General features: G+C 42.6%; 1 long non-coding RNA gene across 2 annotated transcripts; it reads right to left on the reverse strand.

Annotated features, from left to right (window-relative positions):
- Window positions 1-577: 577 nt before the first annotated feature.
- Window positions 578-20,510, reverse strand: LOC121700404. 2 transcript variants are annotated; one of them, XR_006027222.1, is made up of 6 exons: window positions 20,195-20,510; window positions 15,896-15,926; window positions 14,767-14,788; window positions 14,300-14,428; window positions 2,734-2,886; window positions 578-871 (listed from the first exon to the last, which is right to left on the reverse strand). It is a non-coding gene; the product is annotated as an uncharacterized LOC121700404 (long non-coding RNA). The 2 variants fall into 2 exon arrangements; XR_006027223.1 differs by having other exon boundaries at window positions 14,289-14,428.
- Window positions 20,511-20,528: the final 18 nt, after the last annotated feature.

Raw genomic sequence — 20,528 nt, forward strand, 5'->3', positions numbered from 1 at the left:
TTCTCCTTGAAGATGTTCCCTGAGGTGTTGCTAGGCCCTCTGCATTCCTTTACCTTTCTTTCTTGGCAGGTGCTGCCAAATGCAATGCACAACCACTTACACAAAACAGGTGGAGAAACTGAGACAAACTGGCCCGAGTGTTGCATGAAGAGATGATGGATAAAGGGCTCACCAGGATGAGTAGGACTCATTGAGATTACTGTCACTGTTACATGACTACTGATAAGAGGAAAACCTATGTGTGAGTATTTTGGGGGCCAAGCAGCAAGCGGTGTCAGCATCCACTGCATTCTATACTTTTTTATGCTATTTCTCCTAACATAGCACCAGCCCCTTGAACCACATGGTAAAACATGTAGAAATGTGGCACAATGATTGGGAAGAGTCCTCTGAATCCCGCCGCACTGCATTTAATCAAAAACTTGTTCTAAAACAAAATAGCGGTCACAAAACGAATCTTGGCACAAAGCAACTTCAGACAGAGCCTCAGAGAAGTTATCAATATATTTTTTTATTATTATTTTCAAAACCATTCTTCCACTAAAGCCTACCAAAATGGGCTCATATCTCTGTAAATCTTTGTCTTCAAGTGTCATGCCCTTGACATCATAAATCAAGTTTCCATGACAATTATGTCTGCTTGGGCTAAGGCTTTTGTTACTTGCAGCTGTTTCTTTTTCCAAGATTGTCTTACTAGAAAATATGTCTTTTAAAATCTGTGAACCAAGCAGCGTTCACTTGCCACCAGTGTAAGCAGAGGGGAGGTTGCATTACATGCATTCTTGCTGATGCTGTGGACGGAGCATTGATGTGAGAGAATGAATCTACAGTGCAGTGTATAAATCTGTCCCAGTGTCCAAAGACGTTAGACCTATAGAAGACAGGGATGGGATTAGACCAAGCTAGAGGGGAAACTACAGTGTCACCAATAATCAGTAGCAGAGTGGTAATCTGGAGAATTCCCTGTCGCCCAGTAATGTTTTGAGGTCAGGTTGATTATTGTGAGCTTAAAAAGGACATGATACTGCTGTTTGTAAAGTTGTACTGCTGTGCCCTGCAGTAGCCTGGAGTGGACTATGCAATCGCAGCTCACTCCCTCTACCAGTCCCTCCATACAGCCCTGGTAATAATGTTGATGACTTGACATGCAGGTCATGAGATGCATAGCCTAGGAGATACAGAGTACTAAAGACTTTAGATGAGCGACTATGACACGTCTTAAGTAGTCCCGGATCTCCCCCCTAGAACAGGAATACAGGATACTCCCATCAACACCGCCGCCCTCTGTCGGGAGGCCGCTGGAGCTTGAAAAGCTCCATTAATATTTAGTGTCCCACTCCGCCCCTGCCAACAATGCTGCAGCACACCAACTTTTGCCAAGCAATGTCATGTGAAGAAAGCCTACCCAGTTCTGGCGATTCAAGACAGAAGGCTCTATTGTGCGCGCGACGCAAGGCTTATTCTTATCTTACACTCAATAATGTGATGATGTTTTGCCATGCGCTCCACTTTTATTAAACCTTGCACCCAGGGGTGTGGTAATTGGCGACATAAGGTGTGGTCTGGCGCATGATCCAAATATGGCTATCTTACACCCTCTAAAAATCATTACGCCACTGACCAAGAATCTATGGTCTGTAGTGAAAGGCGCATGTAAAGCCTTTCACTATATTTCACAAGATGTAAGCAGCAACTCCTCTGCAGGGTAAATATTCTTAGGATTTTTTATTCAGTCATTCGAACATTATTGGGTAAGTGTTGCTTTTTTCAGGCTATGTTTTCAATGGTAACCCCTTGTCAGTCAATAGTGAAAGTAATTAACTGTGTGCTACTTGGTGTTTTAAGCCTCCAGGCTCCAACGTCATCTTCCAGGCAGCGCTGCATAGAAGACACTAGGGTTAGGCAAGGGCTAGGGTTAGGGTTAGGGTCTAATGCACCGCTGACTATCAAAATACTGATGCGCTGTTTGAAGTTGCCCTGCTTGCTGTTAAAGGGAATGACAGATGACACACTCATTGGTTTAAATGATAGCACACCCATGACTGATTAAGAAACATAAGAACAACCCTTTTGCGTCAAGCACCAGACCTTTGACCACATAATCGCGCCATTAAATTAGTGAATGTGGACTGGGCACGCCCTTAATGTCTATACACTTTACGCCTCTGACCATCTGTTTCTGATCTCCAAAATAGGGCCCAGTGGTTTGGTCCTCAGCTCTGCTACGTGGATGCTTATGCTTTTCTTTCTACTTTTTTGTTTCAGTTTCCTTCATGCTGTATTCCTCCATGTGAATGCAGTCACGCCAGTAAGCTTGAGATAAGTGGATGGACGGGAAGGGAGGCAGTTATTATGAACTGGGTAATTGTATCCCGTCACGTGCACAATCACTTTCTGTTGGTATGCTCTGTGCAAATGAAATGACTGTAATATTGACACTTAACTGTATTGAGGTTTTAGAATCATCTGAGCATGGGGGTAATTTGCTTGATTACTTTTAGCTGTGCTTTGTTGAGCTACCTTACCGCCATTTACCAGATGCTTTTAATACCAGTACAACCTACTGTTTTAAATTACTTGCTTTAAGATGGTAGTGCCATATTTGTCTCTGTTGTAAGCGTTCTAGTATTTTGTTCTTCATAGTAGGTAGTATTTTGTTCTTCATAGTAGGTATCCAATAGTGACATATCGGTGACATTCACAACTCTACAATGTCTCATCAGCTAGCCTTACCGTGTTTCTGCTTTATTCTCTCTGGAGGAACAGTCTGCACTTGTCAGTGAATCTTGTCATTCTCTTTGTCTCCCCATCCCACTGGTGTTCTGTAGTCTGTTTCACTATGTCCTGGCATGAATGGCAGCCCTCTCTTCATCTCAGCAGAGCAACCTGCAAGCAAAACCATTGTTCTCAAAAAACCCATAGTGTGAATGAATCCCCACTGTTATTTGACTTTTTTTGCCTATCAAACTTTTTTCTTCCATTAGTTTGAATTTCTTCACCTTCATTTTTGAAGCAGAGCTCTGTCAAAATAGTGACCTTTTACAGATAAAGTGGCTTCCATTTGTACAACAGAAGAGAGGTGAAGTGAAAATACCTGGTGCTATTTTTTGCCTGGAGACTGGTGCTCTCAGTTCTAAGTTCATTTCCCCAGGCCACATGCACTGGGTATATGTTTTATGTTGTGCCACACTGAGGAGAGCGGTGGATATGACTCTTTGTTTGGTCTCAGATGTTCCTTTCACTTTGTGTTTTTTATGGAGTCGGCCTCTCTTTCCTCCCACTGGAAATGAATCTCACTTAACACCACTGTTCTGTTTTGGAATGGCTGCCTCTCCTCGCAGGGAACCATAATGATGCCAGAATTGCATTGTCACTGTTGCATTATGGGACACTGTCACCGTGGAAACGTGAGCAGTTCTGTGGCTGTTTGAATAATGGCCTCATATCTCCCCCGCCTTGAAGAATTGCTCACTCTTTCCTCATAAAGAAGCGACAGACTGCTAGCTTTCCCTGTGTAAACATTGATGCTTCCTGTAAACTGTTTTGGATTTCCCATGTGCCCAAAAACTCATGACAAAGCAGCAGCCATTAACTCTCATTTAATGGGGCCAATGGGTATCATACTAGTGAGTAACACTATATGACTTAAGCTGTGTATTGAAATGTTTTAGAGTGACAAATCTGTCTTAGTTGGCAATTAAATAAAGATTCTGTACATTGTAATGACAGCACATTTGGCTATATGTGGCTTTTCAGATATACACAAGAGAGTTCCTTGTGCTATACGTAGGGTATTTTCCACAGCGGCCAATCAGCCACCAAGACTAACATTACACAACACAACACAGGATTCAATAGCGACGCACAACTGGCTACAAGTCACAAACATACCGCATGTTGTACCTAAGATCCATAAAGGCCCTCCTTCATGGTACAACAAGTGCTGGCAGTAGTCTGAATGGCCAAACAAAGCAGCCTACCAAAGCAGCCTAAAAACATCACCAACAAAGCAACCATTGTAAGCATACTTATGCCCTTCTGACGCAGGCTCTAATGAAAAGCCAGTGTGAGTAATCGTACACAAGCAAGTGCCTGTGCGGCTCATCTCAATATATGAAAAAAGTACAAGGCTACTTTAAATATGAGAAGGTCCAGGAGATGAAAAATGCTGCCACATGAAGTAGATTGTTAGGATATGATCAGTATAATAACAAAATGGGAAAGAACCGTCAGGTCAACCATTACCATCAGTTGTTTTTGTTTTCTTGCAGTGAAAGCAAATGAAATATTACCACATCTCTGTATCACAGCATCAGCAATTAATACGCTATGAAACTAAAGAAAAAATAAACATTTATTTAAAAACATACACTTCTTTAATGTGCAGCAGGTGAGAGCAATGCATCTCTGCGTGTGGTCTGTCCCATCACATGCACATTACAGTATGAGAATATGCCAGGCAAACACATGATACAAGTCTGCACAGAACTTGCAATGTTAAATTTAAGTAATGCAGAGATCATTCCATGTTGTTACAGATAGTATTTGAACACAGTTTCGAGGTTCATGACCAATGTAGGACCCAATGGACAAAAGTCACGCGAAACTCAGGATATGCTTGACTGCACTGCCCTTAGGGTTTATCAGGATTCTCTCACCAATGTGTCAGCGACAGCTGAAGCATGATGTGAAAAGAAAAAAAGAAAGAAAGAAAGACAGACATAATAATGGCAGACTGACAGATGGAGAGCTTGCTGCTGTGTATCATTTTGTTTACTGGATATAATTTTGTTTTTTAACTTTATTTTTGGCTGTCTCTGAAAATAAAATGGTTACTTGTTGAGTGAATCTCAATGAGCTATGAAAATGAAAACGCTTTGCTGGCTGTGATGCTTAAAAAAAAAAACACGGTGAAGACTGCACTAACGCTCGGGAGGAGGGTCTTTCTGTCAGTCTGTGGGCTGGCAAAAACTTTAAACAGTCAGTCAAAGTGTGAAGTGTGACACTTCATACCATTGCATTGTGGAGAAAAGAAACATTTATTTCAGGCCTGCACTGTAGCATGAACCCATTGAAAAAAACAAAGGCATCTGCTAGCTTGGTACCACTCTCACTCAACTGCACACATTTGGGTTTGAAAAACTAAATGCAAGGAGTGTTAAAGCAGGAGAAAACATGCGCTGTTGTGCGTTTTTATATTCCATCAGTATGTTGTGTGAAGGACAGATTGTAGTCCGTCTCTGAGGCTAGGTGCTTAAAGATCTTGACCTGGAGCTGGAGGTGTTCACAGACAGCCTTCTGTGCTACTTTAGGAACTGCATAGACACTGTCACAGTGGACAAACGCATCCGGGTCTACCCCAACCAGAAGCCCTCGATGACACGGGGGGTCCAGCAGCTGCTAAAAGAAAGGAACACCGTCTGGAGGTCCGGCAACAAAGACCTCTACAGCACAGCCCGAGCCAACCTGAAGAGGGGCATCAGAGAGGCCAAGGCAGACTACAGGAGGAAGATAGAGGACCATCTGAGCAGTAGAAACAGCAGGCAGGTGGCAGGGATTCAGCATCTGACCAACTACAGGACCAACCTCGGAGCTGCTGAAGGTGACCCCACACTGGCAGAGGAGCTGAACATCTTTTTTGCCCGCTTCAGTCACAACACCAGAGACAGCACCACTACACCACACGGCCCACCGCTCAGCAGCGTAAACCTCACAGGTGAGGAGCGTGAGGTGAGGAGCGTGAGGTGAGGAGCATGAGGTGAGGAGCGTGAGGTGAGGCGCACTCTGCGGGCCGTCAACCAGAGGAAGGCAGCTGGTCGTGATGGCATCCCGGGACGCGTGCTGAAGGACTGTGCCTAGACTGGAATCTTCACAAAGATCTTCAACCAGTCCCTGGCACAGTCCACTGCCCCACCTTGCCTGAAATCCTCAACTATAGTCCCCCTGCCCAAGAAACCTCACATCTCTAGCCTCAGAGACTACCGACCAATGGCACTCACCCCAGTGGTGATGAAGTGCTTTGAGAAACTGGTCCATGGTCACAGCAGCCCTTCCCCGCAGCCTTGACCCCCACCAGTTTGCCTACAGAGCGAACTGATCCACAGAGGACGCCATAGCACTCCATACTGCACCATCACACCTGGAGCAGCAGGGAAGCTATGTGCGGATGCTCTTTGTGGATTATAGCTCTGCATTCAACACCATCCTCCCTCACAAGCTAGTGGTCAAACTAGGGGACCTGGGGCTTCCACACGCCACCTGCATGTGAATCAATAGCTTCCTCTCCGACCGCAGACAGAGGGTCAGAGTGGGCCACTACACATCCATGGCCCTAAGCCTAGGTACCGGCTCTCCCCAGGGCTGTGTGCTGAGACCCTGTACCAACCAGACTGTACTTCCTCAGAATACTTAAGAGGAATAACATTACACAAAGACTGCTGGTGTCCTTTTACCGTGCCTCCATTGAGAGCATACTAACATACTGCATGTGCATATGGTACACCAGCTACACAGTGGCTGAGAGGAAAGAGCTCCAGAGGTTCATCAACACCGCCCAAAAGATCAGCTGCCCTCTCCCCACACTGGAAGAACTACACAGTTCCCGTTGTCTCAAAAAAGCCCAGAGCGTTATAAAGGACACCCACCATCCCGGTCAATCCCTTTTTGAACTGTTGCCTTCAGGCAGACGGTACAGATCAATTAACGCAACATATAGTCTCAAACACAGTTTTTATCCAACTGTGATAACCACCCTCAATGCTGCAAAAAATAATGCTCAATGCTGCAATATGGAATCTGTTGTGAAATGGATCAATGCAATGACAGAAAATATGCATGTCAGCAGATGTATGTTCTGTTTTTATGCAATGACTGTGTTCAAGAGGGGGTGGGGTGTCAGATGTTCAGTTCCTCCTTCAGGCTCATCAGGAGAAACATGCGCAGTTGTGCTTTTTATATATTCCATCAGCATGTTGTGTGAAGGATAGAGTGGTTGATCTCTGTGCCCAGGTACTTTAAAATCTCAACCTGTTCCACCAACAGCCCAACCCATCATGGTAATAAGCTCCCCAGCGATCATCCTCTCCATTTACAGAGGATCGAGGTAAGCGCCACAGGCCTGTAATCATTCATGGCTTTGGCATGGGTCTTCTACGGAACATGGATGATAGTTGTCTCCTTCCATGCCCTGGAATGAAGTTGGTAGTCAGGAACAGCTGATAAAGTTGCGTCATTATACTATCCACCTAGTCTGCACTCTCATTCAATATGGTCCTTAATCCCATCTGGTCCAGGAGCTTTCCTCGGATCTTGGGGAGGGAGGTGGGGGTTTGGACATTTTGGCTGCTTTCTGAGCTCTGCCCATCATGGTGTTCAGACCTTTCCATGCATCTCTCACATCTCCTCTGGTAAACGTCGTCTCCATCTTCATTTTGTATCAGAGCTTGGTCAGCTTGGGTTTGCGCCTCGGCTTGCTCCTGAGTTTATTGGCACATTTTTGTGTCTCCTTGTAAAAATTTCATTTTTTTAAAGTTGAGACTGTTTCATCTCTCTCTGGTTACTCAAGGCTTGTTGTTGGAATATCGCCTGACCTGCTTAGTTGGAATAACACTGTCTGAAACAGAATGGCATTTGTATGAGCAGATGAAGTCATTGAGTATGTTCAGGTCACCCTCACTTGTATGGAAGAACAGTTAGAGAACACCGCCTCAGCATTTTCACAGTCGTTACTCCAGACCTGGATGGTTTATGAATGCACTTCAGGCAGCAATTACACTTCAGACAGCACTGTTTAGCTTTCTGAAATGCAAGTGTGTAGACAGCGCCAGTGACATAGACAAGAGTCACAGTCAACTGTCTGATCTCATGGGCTAAATAGTGAGGAGGATACGACAGTCAAGATGCCATGCCATGAGCAGTAGGCATCCTGAAAACCAAGGCATTTGGCAAAGACTTTGACATAAACCTCTATTGTGCAAAAAACAGACTTTTGCATGTTCTTGAAAACTTCAGCCATGACACAAGTAAATCCCTGTCTTACTGTTTTAACACACACGCTCTGAATGGCAATCACCTCAGAGGAGTGAAAAGGCTCCGTACAGCAGGAATGGACGTTTGGATGCTGCACAGGGAAACAAAGGCAAACACACTCTTTTGGCTGCTTTCCTCACTGATGGTGTTTTCGGTTTGCACTTTGTTGCATAATGCTCATGTCAGCGCATTTCCAAAGTAATGGTCCCATCCTGGCCTTGGTGTTTGACTCAGCATTCATTTGCAAAGCAATTTACATTTAACTCCATTGATAGATTAGAAAACAAATGATGCTCTTACCAATTAAAAAATATGGCGATGTATTTACAGGAAGAGCACGTATTCAGTGTTTTGACTTGTGCCCAGTCTTTTACGAGGTGAGCATTTTGAAACATAATGAGCTTGTTTTGAAATATAGCTGATGTATTAATTCAGCTGTTGCTCTACACTGTTCTCATGGGTTATTTGCATAGATTGTAACCCAAACAATTTCAGCAATTAAGCACTGACCTTTAATTATATAAAATTGATAGCAAGTCAAGCCATTTCCTTTTAGTTCCCACAACTTGACCATTAAAGTCACAGTAAAGACACTGCTACCGCCAGTCTATTGCACATGGGAAACTTGAGAAATGTTGCATTGCACAGGCTGTACAAATAAAGCTTTTGAGATCAGCCTTTCATCTAGATATCACAAGCAAGCCAATCCACCTATAACAAGCAGTCAATACACACACCATCACACTGCATGCTTCTCAGTCCCCTTTGAATCTTAACTTGTATCCAACAGTGCTCCTGTTCTCATTCATATTCTCTGAGGATCTAAACCTTACCCTCGTCAAACAAGTGGTGATCAGGAGGGCTCTCCAACAGCTCATAAATCCTTTCACTTTTTTTTGCCTCAGAATGTACCAAAAGAAGGTGAGCATTCCCCCATAAATGTTTGCTCCGCAGCCGCTCATTTCTCTCAGCTCTGTACGTGGCGAGGATTTAATAGTCCCACTGTGTCCCGCCAGCATGCCGGACCTGATTTGTTGGTTCCTGCTGTTAGTTGGCTCCCCAGAGTATGGGCTCATTGATTTAATAGGTGTGAGGAATCATTAATGCCTAGCCTCTCAAGCTATTCAGAGAGGATAATGGAACATTCGCTAAACAGTAAATAATAGGAGTGGTCTTGCAAGAGGAGAGCCCAACAGGAAGCTCTTATTTCTTCCTTTTCTTCATCTCCAGCCAAGGGAATCATAAATGCAAGTAAAAGTCAGCAGGACCCTCTGACTCCATGGGTCAATAAAGTGCCAATTAAAAGGCACTGCAAAGAAAGGGGGAGGGGGGAGTAGAGTTCAAGCATATTCACCCTTCTTAAAACAGAACAGGTATGGTGTTTCCCTGCAAACGGGTTCACACCCAGCAGGCTCCATCTCATTAGAGTGCCTCTGCTCCATGTCTCTGGGAGCTCTCTAGTAGGAGCCAGCAACAGGACCAGCACACTGGCAGAGCACATGGCCCTGCCCTGCCTCCCCCAGCCTGGATCACAGCAACAGTAATGATACCAAGTGCTGGAGGGCATCCACACACAATGCGACGGCTCGCACACACACTGACACGCACACACACAAACACAAACACAAACACACACACACTTGCCGAGGCTGTACACAACCTTTGAAATGTTCCCCCCATAACAAGAGCGCTACAGTGAGTGCTATTTGCAGCCATTTACAGTAATTGGGGGTATTAACATGTCCTGCCATCCTCTGGGAAGGCAGAAATGGTCCAGTGAACAAACAAGGTTAACACCTATATCCTGCAAGGGCCTGTGTTGCACTGGTAATAGATAGCTGTGCACGTCTCCTGGCGGGCTGACCCCTCTGACACAGTGACTGCTCATCATATAGTACACATATGCCAGGCACATTCATCTGCACGCAGCTCGGCAGTCCAGGAGAGTGCTGTGCCCTGCACCTGCAGGCAAACAGGCTTCATCAGGACACCCAGAGGTAGTGATTTTTTTCTCTTTCACTGTGTGTGTGTGTGTGTGTGTGTGTGTGTGGTTGGGTAAGGGTGAATGTCAATGCCACTGACACCAACAAAGAGAAGAATGTGAGGAGTGGCCTCAGGTGAGCAGATGGCTGATATTTATTGTGCAGTCATCGCTGTCATTTTTTGCCCAAACACATTTGGGGCCGGTAACTTTGTTTATACAGAAATATGCTGTACACACAGAAAGTGCCAGGTTCATGAAGATAATTCATCGCCGCATTATATACGAGTCTAAATTAATCTTCACATTGAATACAATGCCCTTTTTATACACACACACATTTTCTGGCACAATTATGACCCTTTTCCTCCATCTCTGTTAACTAATACAGAGTGCAATGAAAGACTTGGTTAAATGGATTAGGCAGGCAGTCAGAGTTTTCCTCCATAAGGTAGAGTAACCTAAACGGTCAGACAAGAGGATGTGAATGTATTAGCTTAGTTTATGCGAGCCATGCGCGACACCCATGTGTGGCAGTTTGGCCATTCTGACCATTCCACCCTCGACCTAGCCTGGGTGTTCCCATGCTGCCTTGCGCGCGATTTGATTCACGCTGCTAAGGCAGCCTGGAGACCATGGAGCAAATTTTCACCTGAGATAGGGAACCAATCACAGAACAGGGGGGAAAGCAAGACGATGATGAGCTATGCACAGACGCATTTGATAGACATCCGTGGCACCCAATAAACGGATCTGGGCATTTTTTTTTCAAATATGAGAAAATGAACGTTTGGTTCCCAGACCACGTCTCATTGAGAAGTGGTGGCGCTAGCCAGGCTACCCTCGACCAACATGTTCAGGACATTTGGGTAATCAACCCTGGTGATTTGGCTCTTTATACTGTTCCACTTCACAGCTCTGCAGAAGAGCAATACACTATGCAGCCTAGACAGGTAGAACAGATGGAGAACAGTTTGACTGCTCCCGAAGGATCTGTGAGTGCCCAGGAATCCAAATGTTTTTGCACTGTAGTGCACACACACATAAACCCAATCACAGTATTGTCAACATGCAACAACCCTTTGATGCATCAGAGTCCACCTACTGGACAGGGAAGTCGTGTACCACAGTTTGTGGTTCAAAGACAATTTCCTCTGTTTTCTTCCCTGTCAAGTTGAATATCCATTACTGCACTCCAGCAATTTATTTACACTGTGATGACAGGACTCAAGACTGTTGCTGCCGTCTATCCATCACTGCCAATAATCGTCAGGGTGTAATTACAGCTGTCCGTGATGGCCCCATCACAAGCGTGCACAATAAAGGCATTCAACTGTTGAATTAATGCATCTGTCCTCCGCTGTTTCCCTGGCGGTCATGTAAGGGAGGGCGCTTTTTACTTCCACCTGTTTCACAGAAGCCTGATAGCGAGGAAGGGACAGAGTGCTGTTCACTCATGCTGATGTATTTTATCCAGCCGTGAACGTGTTCCGGTGGTGCTGCATGCTAAGGAGGAGTGCCGAGGTCAGGGGATGGTGATGGGCTCTGCTCCCCCTTGCCAAAGACTCTCCAGTGGAATAGGAACACTGACTGGACACTCTTACCATTCTGAGCGGGTTTCTTTTTGAGCAGTGCTCTCCCTCAAGTATGTCGTGTTGGCCGATTTGCTGTGATGCGGTCTTTAAGAGGAAACGCCTCCAAGCCGTGGCCACTATACTCAAAGATTTTGTGAGATGCAGACTGAGTGTAGGTCAACAAGCAGTTGAATAAACAGACAAACAAACACAACTAAATAGCTTTTGCGCTACCGCTGAAAAGTTTAGGACTTTACTCCAGTGAATTTAAAATGGTTATACTTCCTGTGCAGCATTAAAAACTCAGAACACTATAAAATAAAATAAATATAAGATATGTATGCACCTACAATGTGATTCAAGGGTATAAAAATAAATACATAATTTCTAAAATCTTACTTTAGTGAGACACTTAACTATTCTCACTGATAGAACCCAGACCCTTGAGAACAATCACCATCATTACTGCACACAGATAGAGAGAGAGAGAGAGAGAGAGAGAGAGAGTCATCTGTGTGAGCGTGTGTGTGTGGGGGGGGGGGGGGAGTAGTAGAGAGAGTGGTCATCTCCTTTCCGAGGTGGCATTCGCTGCCGCTGTCAGGTCAGATTGGGAGCCAGTGACAGGCGATCGTCTGAGTGAGATCACTACTGTCACGCAGCATTAGAGGCCAGGGACTGGCTGGGTGGAGTGCACACAGAAGCAGCCGCGGGGAGCCTCATGATAAAATCTACACCCACACCGAGCCTGTGGCCCTGAGATAGAGAGTGCGCTGCCCAATCCAATCTACACACCCCAACTCCGTGCTCCTCTGAACTCTGCCTTTGTTATGGCTTAATTCAAATATAGGCATGCCTGGGCTCATGAGAGACAATATGCTTCCTGTACAAGCAGATTATTTGCTTATAAGGTGACTTTGGGCAAGCATACCCGCCAGTCGGCAAAAGTCCAGAGTGCAGCAGAAGTGTTCAAAGCGTCTTTCATTTCCACAGGTACCACAGCCGACTTCATTTCCATATCGCGAGTGACATCACTGACATTCCACAATCATATTCTGCACACTCCTCGGTGAAGCAATTTAAAGAAATCGAAGCAAAAGGGTGCATGGCCCAAATATTATTCCAGTATATTGGATCCAACTGCCCTGTACTCACAATCCTATTATCAAAACCATTACGCAGTGCAGCCTCCCTAAAGCACTACTGGCTACATGTCCTTATGAAAATCTTATTGTGACTCGGAGGGAAATTGTGGTAATATGTTAGTGCTCCGTGTTGGTCAGTGCCACCTTGGAGTGCAGTTTATCATCCTCAGAATTGCACACTCTCATTTGGAGAAACCATAAACATTGGCTAAGGACTTGAAATCCTGAGGGACTACACCACCTGGGCCTTCCTTTATTTTTGCTTTTGTTTGCTTTACCTAGGAAGTTTTGTGAACATATTCTGTTTTGTTGCTGTTGTTGTTTGTATTATTCAAATGTTTATTATTTTATTCACATTCCTTTGTGGATGTTAATGGTCTAATAAAGATCTTGTCAAGACTCCATTATTATTCATCACATCTTGTAATTTTCAGTTATAAATGTGATGTCTTGGGTAATTCTAGTATCCAAGGCATGCATGTTTGATAGCTCTACTTTATAATTCAGAGTTCTCCTATGAACCATCCTATGCCCCTCCTGAGCTGGCTTCATGAGTCCTTGTGTGGAGGGGTCGTCTGAGGTGAAAATTAAATATAATACACCGAGTCACTTCGGAGTTTGGAGAGTTTGGTAAATGGTGATTATGCCGTCAGAAGCGGTCAGAGGCAAGGTCATTTGCACTCATCAGATGCTATTCAGTTTCTTTGTTGGATAATTGACATGCTTGAGTAAAGAGGCAAACAATTAAACTTAATTAAAGGAACTTAATTATGAGTGTGGACAAAAGAAGTCTTTCCACAGTACTTTCAGAAAATGGCTTTCTGAAAGTTATTTGCCTTTCACTCCGTTTAAAAAACATGCTATTCCACAGTTCTTCACTGACGCTTGATGTTTTCTTGGTGATGTGGAGTAAAGGAAGGTTCCCTTGAAAATCCCTGCTGAGCTGCTGGCATAGAACATAGCTGTTTGCTCCATTTTAAATTATTCAGGCAAACTATTCCAAGGTTACTACCCATAGTGGCTTCCAATGCAACCCATTGTCAGTTTTTATTTTTTACCTCTCACACTTCATAGCATGACTGCAAAAGGTTGCAGAGCATTTAACAATAACCCATGTTTAAGTACTGTTGCAGAGGTCTGACACAGGGATTAATGAACTGAGCAAATTTGTTCTGTGAAATAAACAGTTAAAATGTAGCTTACTGAAAGAGACACAGATCACTAAGCCAATCACATATTATATAGCAAACATGAGGCTCATCTCAAGGTGTGATAAGTCTCTTGTGTCATGGAATGAAAATCGAATTAATAGGATTAAGTAGGACGCCATGTCCCCCAGCATCCAATTTAACGCCCTGACTGTCAAAATAAAAACAGAGCTTAGAGTCTGAGCTACCCAAAATTTTGTCCCAAATAATAAACATTTATCTGCTAGACTAAGATCACTTGCTCACTTACTACAGAGCTCAGGGAAACTTGTGTCTTCCTTAACAAGTGTTATAGATCTAATAGGTACTGTGTCATTGGGGATTTGCAAAGCCATTACAATGTGATATGCAATACCTGCTAACCACCTTGTCAATAGCACCTCCTTGTCCCTCTCACTTTGGCCTTTGATTCAGCTTCTGAGCCAGATGTGTGTCCTAGGTGCTCTGATGATGGGTGTGTGGTTGGCTGACGTATGGTTCCTCTCCAGCCTCTCCCTGTGACGATTGGAATACGTTGTCACTTTTTAAACTTTGAACAGAATTCAAACATATATCTCTTGTCCAGTCCATGCATTCAGAAACCGAAAGATCAGAAACACACTTCTAGAGACCTTATATGTACTCAGGGCTGATGCAGACATTCTATTAAAGGTCAACACATAGGGACAAGAGATGCCAACAGTGGATTCTGTTGTGTGTATTTGCCAAAATAATTTATTCCGATACACTTATCAGTGGGGCTTCTGTCTTTTCCCTTGTTTAGTCTATCGAGAAATGAAAGTGGAGACAGACAATGAAAGACAGACTTGTGTAAATGGTAAAGAGCTACTTACATTATGCCGACTGACTTTATATCTGTAAGTGAGGATTTCAGGACAGTGAATAGTAATATCTGACATACACCAGCCTCATTTATGTCCATTTGGATGCTGTATGTTATTGTCAAAGACTCTGGAGATATATTGATCCTGTTGGCTGGATAAGAATTCAGTTCATTCTCAGACCTCTGTCAATATGCGGAAAATCCATAGAATGGTCTTGGCTACCTCCATGGGACATTTTTATAGTTAGCGAATGGGCTAACATTCAGCAGGTTAAAATAAGGAATGAAAAATTGTGCCTTTCTTGTGACAATGTCCACCTCTAATAATTCATAAATTACTGGTGTCACATAAAAGCTCAAGGATGGGGAAACACAAAACTAACAGAAGATAAGTATTGGTATTAGCATGACCGTATTTGTTCAGAAATGGATTGGGCTGTCAGTCCAAGATAAATTATGAGCTGTACCTAATCTTGCTCTAAGTTTGTGAGGTGACACTATCTGAGACTGTCTATATTAAATTGCATCAACCCTGCACATATTTAAACAGATTTGTGTAATACAAGTGTCAGTCAAACAAGATAAAGCTGGTTTAAAAATCGAATGGAGAAACTTCCTTAAGTGAATGTTTTTTCTCCCCACAGCATCTCTGTCTCACTGAACATAGTGGTTTCAGGACAGGGCAACCACAAACAATTGCATCTGTGTGTGTGTGTGTGTGTGTGTTTGTGTGGGTGTCCAAGCAATAGAGAATCTTTAAAACAACTGACATTACAGTAATTACAGAGTTTTGGTCCAAAAGTTTCCTCAATGAAGGCATCCAAAAGCTTGTAAACACCACCATCAGCCCAGCTGGCACTGATAGAAGCCTGCTAACATGCTATGTGGTGTCTGGCACTGTTATACTGTTGAAGTTTCTCTACATATATTGTGTTCTGACCTTGAGCAAAAATCTAAATAGCTTGTAGCCTGCACTGCTAAAGGGAACAGCTGATAACTGACATTTTTACTTGAAGTTTTTTTTGTAGTATCCAACCCACAGCTGAAAAGCTAACTAAAGATCACTGTTCGGATGATGAGGTCACACCATTTTTTACTATGTATTTACTTTTGAATACCTCTAAAAAGAACCTACTTACCTCACAGAGAGGACCTGGACAGTGTGTAGGCCTTTCATTAAATGAAAGAGAAAACTGTTAAGACATATAATAAATCTAATTAAAGAGGACTGCTAAAAACAGAACACCCCACTGGGTAAGCCAGTGCCGTGATTATACATTTTTCTGTTGAAGACATTTTTGGAATTTAGGCCTATATATTTTTTTTCTGATTTCTCATTAGACTTAAAAGTCTACGGAATTCTTCAGGGAACATAAAAGCATTCTGGAGCTATGTATAGCAGCCTCCCATGGCAATTTCTGCAAATGCATGAACATGAATGGACATACTCCCACTGGTTATAAGGCCTTAGCAATCTACACAGTCTTAATTAACCCCAACCTGGAAAACTTGAAGTGTTGAAATGTTATGATGACCAGGGGTCTAGTGGTAAAATAAGAGGTGGGTAAACTATCAATTCTGTGATCACGGTAAGGTGGACTGCGCCATGTGGTAGCGGGTTTATAAAAAAGACATTCAGAAAATGTTTGATGAAGGTGTCGGTTATTGTCCAATGTTTATAACAATGGTTCCTAGAGTGTTGTAATTGGTGAATAAACTATTTTGAGAACTCTAATAAGAGGTGGATAAACTCTATTTCTGAAATTTCAGAGGTGGATTCAGAGGTGTTTACTTGCGTTTAGCCTCCACTACATCCCTGATGATGACATAATATGTGTCACGGCTGTGTGTCTATGGACAGCATATGGCTTTTTAGGGCAGGACATTTCCTGAGGAGACAAATGAAACAGAACTTCGGGTGTTTGCTACATTCAGATGGACTTGATTTCATTATTCGATTATTGATTTCCACTGTCCCTGCACATTGTGCATGGATTTCAAACCTGGAGAACAGAAAAATTCCTCCATTTGACATAAGTGCCCTCATTGTTAACTTAACACTGCCCCCTGGTGGCTGGCCTCTCAATCACTATTAACTCATCTGAATACTTTTCTAATCTCAAGACTTGATAATAAGTGTCTTTTCAGGCATTTGAAGGTTTAAGTTTTCTTTTCATTAACGTGGCGTCTGCTGCATATGCCATTATACGTCTTATTTGCTTCTTTGTAGATTTTCACATTGTGTAATGAACTTTGAGTGTTGATGAAAAAGTCTCATTTCCATGAAATATCACTTTTTAACCACCACTATTTTTGTCCACCATGTGTTACAGTATTACAATTCTAGTCAACTGTCATCTGGCAACATCTACCATCAAAAGGAAAAAAGGAGGATTCATACACATTCATAAGCCTGTGAAAAAGACTGCATAGTTGATTTTGGAGAGGTTAAAATGAACCTCTTGAAAGCGTTGTCTCATGACAAACAATTACATGTCACTAATGCAGCCGATGTGATAACCGCCTAACCTGGTATTACTGTGCAGCAGAGCATTTAGAATTAAAGAAAATAGATATTTTAGGTATACCAGTGGTTAATCAATTTTCATCCTTTCATTGGCCTAGCCTGAAAGACAGAATAACAATAGACAAAGATAGGCCTGTCGGAAAACATACTCCCCAAGATGGCATATAAACACACTAACACCATTAATATGGGCTAATCCTTTGATGCATCCGCACTGTAAGAGAGATGTTCTTTAAGATTACACTGTCTCTTTTCAAATGGCTTCTTGATAAAGAGTTCCATCCTCCTATTTAAAGCAACACCAAAGAGTTTTTTGTACCTTAAAATAATGTTTCCAAAATAGTTTCAGTGGTTCATCAACTCGTAACAGGGTGAACGGCACTTCTGCATTCACATCACAGCCCTCTATCGGCTATAACCGCACTATGTAAGTTTGCCAGATCGGGTAGCGGATCTGTAGTTCGATGGAATGAGACATAAGAAACTACAAATTTGACTTGCGTTTGATGTCGCAATACATCGTACTTTCATAAATCATGCAACATATTCTACCTTGTCTGTGGACATTGTTATTTGCAAAGCCGTTGCTGGATAAACAAATAGCGTGTGTGCGACAGAGGGAAAGTTATTTGGTGTTGCTTTAATGTTCCGACTGGATTCTGCACTTCACATCTACACAGCCGACAGCCTGGAGCACTGTCACTCCAAAACTCCTCTACATCAACCTGCCCCAGCTGAATATTCACCCTACCTGTCATTGGATCACTAACTAGTTGACAGAGTATCTGCTGATGGAGTCTCACCTGCCAGATTCAATATACTCTACACAACCTGTAAGCAAAGGTACACCACAATCCTGCATCTTCGCCTCTTGGAATTTAACTGACTCTACTATTTTACTGACAAGTCAGTGATTTTCCTTGACTTACAGGATGAAAATCCCCAGACTGGTTGAAAGTCATGGTGTCCAGCCCACCACCATACTTTCTATTTGCCTCACATTGTCTCCACATTATCTGCACCTGCCATGTTGTCACAGCACTTTCTTTTCAGTTCCTGCATGTGTTGAATTAAACAGCAGCAGATGTTCGTTAAGATGATAGTTCACAGTAGCATGCAAATATATCTGCTAAAAGGCTGTGAAGATTGTACTGGGAATCCAGATGAGTTTGTTTTGAGTTAAATTCCAATATCCTGATTCTGAAAATTCTAAAGATTCTTTCACCAACTGGCTTTAGAGAGGTTTGTGTATGAAATGATTTGTAGGTCTGTGAGACTGCATAAATCTAACAAGTGGCTATGTAAATTTGAGGGGTTCAGGACTTAAAACTGATATTAAAACCTTTGATAATGATATTGAGTCTCTCCTCTGTATTACAGTGTTACTTCGTGTTGTTACTCAACATGTTGCACTGCTTTTATACAATACTATTACCCTGCTGGCACCTTAAGACCCTGTGATACATTTTCAATAGCTTGAGATTTTGCATCTAAAAGATAATTTCAGACCAGGAGATTGATGGTTAATAAAATAGGCCTATGTCCAAAACTATAATAAAAATGTGTACATTATGTTACAGCCATAAACTGAAGATAATGATTTTATGTGTTTTCATTTGTTCTGTTGTTCTGTTATCTGTGATATTTTCAATTTGGTTTCCACCTAAATGTGAGATTTTGCAAATATGACATATTTCCCAATTTGAATTAATCACTTGAATAATTGTATTGGGATATGTTGACGGGATACACAGAGAGGAGACAACTCTAACAAGGGGATACTCAGTCAGCAAACATTCAGATTTTATTTAATTCAACACATTATCAGAACTAAGCATTTCAAGTGGTTAAATTCACATCTGTTCATAAAACGTCATATGAAAACGCAAGTCCAAGACCTCGGACTGATTCCAGGTGAAGCCTTGTGTTGTTTTATCGTAATCATTTAGTAGCTTGTCCTGCAGGGGGCACTCTTTGAGGGGGGAAATGTCCTGCTTCTTTTTCATGCTTAACTGTTCCAAACTCATAGGGCCCCAATCAGTAGGCTTTAAACTTCACAATTCAGCTGTAAATTGCACGGCCATGTGTACCCTGATTGTTATTGAAGTATTTTAATCTGTAAATGTGCAATACATAGGTTGCTATGTGAAATAGAGTGTTAAGAAAAAGCTTAATAACATTTTACTCGTTGTATTTTGGCGTTCAAATTTGATCTTGGACACTGGACACCCAACAAATCAAGGCATTTCAAGAAATAGGCTATTCCAGTCAGACAGCAAGGCTAACTGTTGGCAGCTATCTACCCTTCCAATAAGCTAAATCTGTAGCCGATTTGTCAATGCACAGTGGGTAACGATGACCCGCCTATGCAAGGGACTGTGATAAAGATTTAGCCTAACGTTATTTAAGAATAATGATAATTGAGGGGAAATAACATGGATGTCGGCCTATGTAGGCTAGCACTGAAATTCACCACATGAAATGAAATCACACGTTGGGTGTTTGCAGGACTGCTGACACCCAAAGGAACAATAAGCTGTTGCCAGGTGTCTGGGAAAACGTGTGTTTTAACCACTGTTTATCTTTCTTTACCCTCACTGTAATTGTTCTCCTGGCTGCCAGTCTTGATGGCCATGATATTAGTTTAATTGCTTTGATTTGTTTTAGTTCGCGTTTGTTATAAATCTTTATCCTCACTGTTAGCATGATCCTCAGGCTGGCTTCCTCATCCTGGCTACAGCTTTAACTATGATTTGTTTTAGTTACCCTACCATTGTTGTTAGGCTAGCCTATATAAATATATAGGATAATATATATATAAAGGTCTACCCACGTGTAGGCCTACTTCAGACATCGTGGCTTTTAGCTCAATCCAGTGGAATAAAATGTCTCGCTCATAGTAATTTCTCACCTGCAAAATCGTTTGAATGCATTTCCAACCTTAAAAGCGGCGCGCTACAACCAGCTGGCTGGACACCTACTAGTCAGTGATTGTGACGCAAGTCTATGCGACTAAAAATAGCGAAAAGTCTGCCGGGAAATGTAGTTTAACATCTATAGTCTCTCCTAAGCGCTCAAGTCAAGTTCATTAGGCTACTGTCCTTTAATAGTACGTCAGAAATTAAATACAGAGGTTAATGCTATGGATTATATACATCGCTGTGTTTGACATCATTCTGTTTAAAACCATGACCAATGCAAAGGTCCGCTAAGGAGGCGGGATTTCATCGCTCTACCCTGGGAAT

This window comes from Alosa sapidissima, chromosome 24 (genome assembly GCF_018492685.1).
Source record: "Alosa sapidissima isolate fAloSap1 chromosome 24, fAloSap1.pri, whole genome shotgun sequence".
Classification (NCBI taxonomy): domain Eukaryota; kingdom Metazoa; phylum Chordata; class Actinopteri; order Clupeiformes; family Clupeidae; genus Alosa; species Alosa sapidissima.